This window comes from Chrysochloris asiatica, unplaced genomic scaffold (assembly GCF_000296735.1).
Source record: "Chrysochloris asiatica unplaced genomic scaffold, ChrAsi1.0 scaffold00034, whole genome shotgun sequence".
Taxonomy (NCBI): Eukaryota; Metazoa; Chordata; class Mammalia; order Afrosoricida; family Chrysochloridae; genus Chrysochloris; species Chrysochloris asiatica.
In genome coordinates, this window is record NW_006408552.1 from 4,502,920 (window position 1) to 4,508,344 (window position 5,425).

General features: G+C 50.2%; 1 pseudogene; it reads right to left on the bottom strand.

The window, feature by feature from the left end:
- Positions 1 to 3,245: 3,245 nt before the first annotated feature.
- On the bottom strand, positions 3,246 to 4,815 carry LOC102816198 (annotated as a pseudogene).
- Between the last annotated feature and the right edge of the window lie 610 nt (positions 4,816 to 5,425).

The following is a 5,425-nucleotide window of genomic DNA, read 5'->3' on the forward strand; positions in this document are numbered from 1 at the left end:
GACCCATAGTGACCCTGTACAGGGTTTCTGAGGCCGTGAATCTTTACCGGAGCAGAAAGCCTCATCTTTCTCCGGTGGAACAGCTGGTAGTTTCTAACCGCTCATTACTATGCTACCAGAGTTCCTTATATAGTGTCTCCAAGGATAGACTGGTAGCGTAGTGGTTACGAATCGGGCTGCTAATCTCAAGGTCAGCAGTTCGAAACTGCCAGCTGATCCGTGGGAGAAAGATGAGGCTTTCTGCTCCCGTAAAGATCTACAGCCTCGGAAACTCTTACAACCTCGGAAATCCTGTACAGGGTCGCTATGAGTCGGCACCGACCCCACGGCACATAACCACCACCAACACCAAGAATTGGACTGGTGGGTTTGAACCTCTGACCTTGCTGTTTTGTATACTTCTGGTGGGAAAAAGAGTGAAGCTATGAGATGAAATAAAATGAAATGTTAACATTGGAACATGGAGACCAGAGAATATCGGTGGCGGTGATTTCTTAGTGGTTTCGCCTCCAGCAACTCAAGGCATGACCAGACTAGCCCAGAACGAGTTCCTGGGGATGACATATCGCTGGAGGCTCCGGGAAACCGGCCTCACAGGCTGAGAAGGGGCAAAACAAGGACCCAGACCTGCCCAGGGACTCCCGGGCCCCGCCCCCCCGCCCCCCGCTCCAGGTGGCTGCTGCCCCCTCCTGGCCATACCGGAGTCCTGCACCTTCAGGGGTGTGTCTGCAAGCCTTCGCTGCTAAGGAAGCCGGCTTGCTGTTTCTCCTGTTCTTGGTCCTGGCTGGGGAGAGCTAATGGTGTCCGCGGAGCAGGGCAGGGACGGGGAGAGGGTCCCCCAGGCCTTGTGCATGGCAGCGGCTTACAACGAGTTCTGCTTGGGAGGACAATGCTGGGAGGACAGGTCCCACCACCATGTAGCCAGGTGTTGACTAGGATGTTGCTGTTGTTATGTGCTGTGGAGTCGGTTCCGACTCATAGTGACCCTGTACAGAGTTTCCGAGGCTGGAAATCTTTACGGGAGCAGAAAGCCTCATCTTTCTCCCGCGGAACAGCTGGTAGTTTCGAACTGCTGACCTTGAGGCTCACAGCCTGATTCGTGACCACTACGCTACCAGAGCTAGGATTAAGATGGGACGGATGCCCCTTCCCCCATCCCTCCTCACAGGGCTTGTGGGGTTCTCTGCATTGAGGACGGAGGATTTACAGACACAGGATCTAAGTTGGGGGTTCCACCTGCGTATCTTCTGCTACTCATTCATTTATTCAACAAGCTTACTGTACCCCAGACTCTGCTCTAGGTTTGGGATTTGAGTCCCTTCGAAAGAGGTTTGTCAAGAAGGAAGAGAGAAAGGTGTCCTGGTGGGTCTTAGGTTTGCAGGACTGTCGGGTTGGTGGATGGTGGTGGTGTTCGCTGAGCTGGGTTGGGGAGAGTTAATGAGATGGTTTCATATTCCAGGAGGAGTCCCTGAAACCTCTCTCTGGGTCCTGTCCTTTCTGGCACTTCCAGACCTGGAATTCTAATGGGATTGAAGTGTATCCTGAGGGACAGTGTGACAGAATGAGATGGTTGTTATTAATTGCCATCGAGTCGGTTCCAACCCATAGTGACCCTGTATAGGGTCTCCGAGGAGCTGCTGGTGAGCTTGAACCACTAATCTTGCAGTTCAAACTGATTTTGCAGTCTGGTGCATTAACCCACAGCGCCACCCCAGGACTCCTGGTTACTGAGAGTAAGGTCACTGTGACTTAAGTCCTACCTTGACCACAGAGTTCAGGAAGTTTGTTTGCTATGAAGTCAAGGATCAAGTCACCATTAGTAACAGTAGGATTCTATGTGTGAACACTGCCTACTAGTGGTGTGTGTGTGTATAGCACAAAGAGGGCAAATCCTAGACTCAGCCACCACCACCATCTGACTCCCGGCCGTCTCTCAACTATTCCCTTTAAATCCCAGCTTTCTTCTTGACTCAGTAAGTCTTAAATCCCAGCTTTCTTCTTGACTCAGTAAGTCTGACCTGAACTCTTCAGGTCCTCTCCCTGAACCTAGACCCCTTCCTCTCTGACCTCCACACCAGAAGTTCATTAACAGTAATGTTGCTGTTGTTATGTGCTGTGGAGTCGGTTCCGACTCATAGTGACCCTGTACAGGGTTTCCGAGGCTGTGAATCTTTATGGGAGCAAAAAGCCTCATCTTTCTCCCGCGGAAAAGCTGGTAGTTTCAAACTGCTGACCTTGCGGTTCGCAGCCCAATTCGTAACCCCTACGCTATCAGAGCTCCTAATTAATAGTAATAGTAAAATAATAAAAACTATTAATAGTATAAAAAAAAACTATTACTGTTTTCCAGTTTACTATTAACAGTGATAGTAAAATTTAAAAGGGTGCATTCTGACTCTTGGTTTGTGGGCCCAGCGTGAGGCTAAGGCATAACCCAGCGTGGGTCTGGTGGGAACGAGGAATCCCCAGCCTTCCCCACGACGGGCAGTGAAAATATCGGAGCCGTGCTCCCACGCAGACATTTATGGCCATGATGCCAAGGACAAAGGAGCTGCTTAAACACAAAGGCTCTGGTCCGCTCAACTTGAGTGCAACTTTTCCCATATTGCAATGGGCCTGAAAACTGATGGAGCTCCCTCCTCCATGCCCCAGAGGCCCGAAGCCCCTCACCCCCTCAGTGAAGAGACTGTCTCCCTTCACTGGTGGGTCCCAAGCTTCCAGAACTCTGGCCGCCACCCACCAGGGCCCACAGCACCAAGAAGTAGTAGTGAACAACATGTTGGAATACAAATCTCTCCTGGGCCAAGGACGAAAGTGCTGCCAAAAGGTGACAGCTGAGGATGTCACATTTCCAACACCTCCCTGCTAACCCTCCCTCAACCCTGCTGTTGGGTTTGAACTGATGATCTTGTGGTTCGCAGTCCAGGGCTGACTCTACAGTGCCACACCACTAGACACAGTTGGTTATAGGTAGCCGAGGGTAGGTGGGCTCTTTAGCAGTTTCTTGCTTGCTGTCGTCCAGGAAGCTGGAAGCTGGGTCTCTCTGGTGTCTGACATACCTCCTGGGCAGCTTTGGTGAGCTTTCACAAGGCCAGGAATCCTGTTACATCGTTGTTTGAGGTGGCTGGGTGTTAGTCACACAGGTCCCAGGGATTGAAACATCATCTCCTCTTTTAGCTGCACCCTACAGAATTCACACAGAATGCTGCATCTATCCTCCACGGGGGTCAGACCCATCAAAGTGGTTAGTTAACCTGCTGCAGAAACTCGTGTAAGAAATCATCAGGTGCCTCCACCACTTTGGGGGAAGAGCGACCCCTAGTGAGTGGAAGTAAGGAACAGAGGTAAGGGTTACAGCTTGTCTGGTGGTCAACCAGCAATTCCTTTGGGCACAGCTCCTCACAAAATTCACAGGCAACATGGTCTCATCAGCTGCACTTTTGATATATCACTCAGAGCTCTGGGCTCGCCACAAATTCTGTTCTGTCAGGTGGGGGACCTGGCCCTCAGTTTGAAGACTTAGGGCCAACATGAAGTCCAAGTTGGCACTCTCTTCATTCACCACCTTCTTTAGGGGGCTGGTGTCTTCGATTCCTCTTGTTCTTCAGACAGATTATCCTGGATTGGAACCTGGGTTGGCATGTTCCTTTGGTTGGCAGTCCTACTATTCAAAACAAGTCTGATTCAAAGGATCTCGTGTGCTTTCAGGACAGTCTCATAGGGGGTTCTAGAGCCTCCTCAGTGTGTCTGAGGAGATTGGAGGCGATCCTCAGTCCCTCTTGATCCATGGCTCATTATTAACATTAGGCGGCAGGACAACTGCAGTCCCCTTCTCCTACCCTTCTCTACCACAGACTTCAGGGCGTGTCTTCAGATACGAAGACACTCTGCCCACAGTTGCCACAAAGCCTTGTCCAGGACCCACAGTAATCTTCATATAGTTTTTCAGCTTGAGAATTTGTTGTTGTTGTTAAGCACCATCGAGTCGATTCCGACCCATAGCGACCCTGTATAGGGTTTCCAAGGAGTAGCTGGTGAGCTTGAACCACCGCCCTTTCTGTTCAAACTCCTCAGTTTGAGAATGGCGAGTTCCAAATCTCCATAGTTTTGTGCTGATGAAGGGTAGGGTGCAGAGGGCTCTCAGGTCTCCTCACATGTCTGTTACTGCCTCTTTTCCACCTTCATGAGGAGCTCTGGTAGCATAGTGGTTACTAATTGGGCTGCAAACCACAAGGTCAGCAGTTCGAAACTACCAGCTGCTCCTCAGGAGAAAGATGAGGCTTTCTGCTCCTGTAAAGATTTACAGCCTCGGAAACCCTGTTCAGGGTCGTTATGGGTCGGAATCGACTCCACGGCACATAACAACAACAACTCCGCCTTCATGGTACATTTGCCACCTGGCCTTGTTCTGGAGCCCTGTGAGTCTCCATGTCAGATTTGGGAAATGGGTCCTTGCAGACAGGACATATGACAATGAAGCTCATGGAGGGTAAAGTTACAGGCATTTCTTTTTTGCAGTTGTCATACTGTTGTGCGCTCTATTAGTCTAGAAAGTCAGCGATCTTTAGCTTTTCCTGAGGCTCGAGGAGAGACCTGGAGACGAGCCCCCTAGTCATAGTTCACTCCCCTGAGAGAACTGGCAGACTCTTCAGTGGCTCCTAGCATTTAACAGACTCTGTCTTGATCCACGTGGCCCTTACCAAGCTGGCCACTCACTTCCTGTTGCTCCCCATGCTCCACTTTATGCTCTAAATCCCAGTTATCATTGAGTTGCTTCAAACTCTTGGGGACCCCATGTAGAACTGTGCTCCCCATACGGTTTTCAGTGGCTGATTTTCTGAGATACCTCTGGGTGGGCACAAACCTCCACGCTTTCAGTGTAGCAGCTGCGTGAATGTGAATGAGTTCCTTTACATGGCCTTTTGTCTTGGTTCTTTGGGAAAACAGCTTGAGAGACTCCCCCCCACCACCCTAAACCCTGAGATGGGAGTCCTGGTGTGGTGCTGTGGGTTAATGCGCCAGACTGCAAAGCCGTTTGAACTGCAAGGTCGGTGGTCCAAGCTCACCAGCTGCTCCTCGGAAACCTTTTACAGGGTCTCTATGGGTCGGAATCGACTCAATGGCACTTCACAACACAACAACAAAACGCTTTGTTTTTTGTTGAGGCTCTAGATAGGAGCTATCTTTGTCCTAAGGAACGCTGGTAGTGTACTGGGTTACACACTGGGCTGCTAGCCACAAACCAGCAGTTTGAACTCACCGCTTCTCCTCAGGAGAAAGATGAACCCTTACGCGCCGGCAAATATTTACAACCTTGGAAACCCTATACAGCGGGGGGTGGGGAACGTTTTTTTTTCTGCCAAAATTTATCACATCATTCGCTGGCTATACAAAATTATCAACTTAAAAATTAGCCTGCTCTATT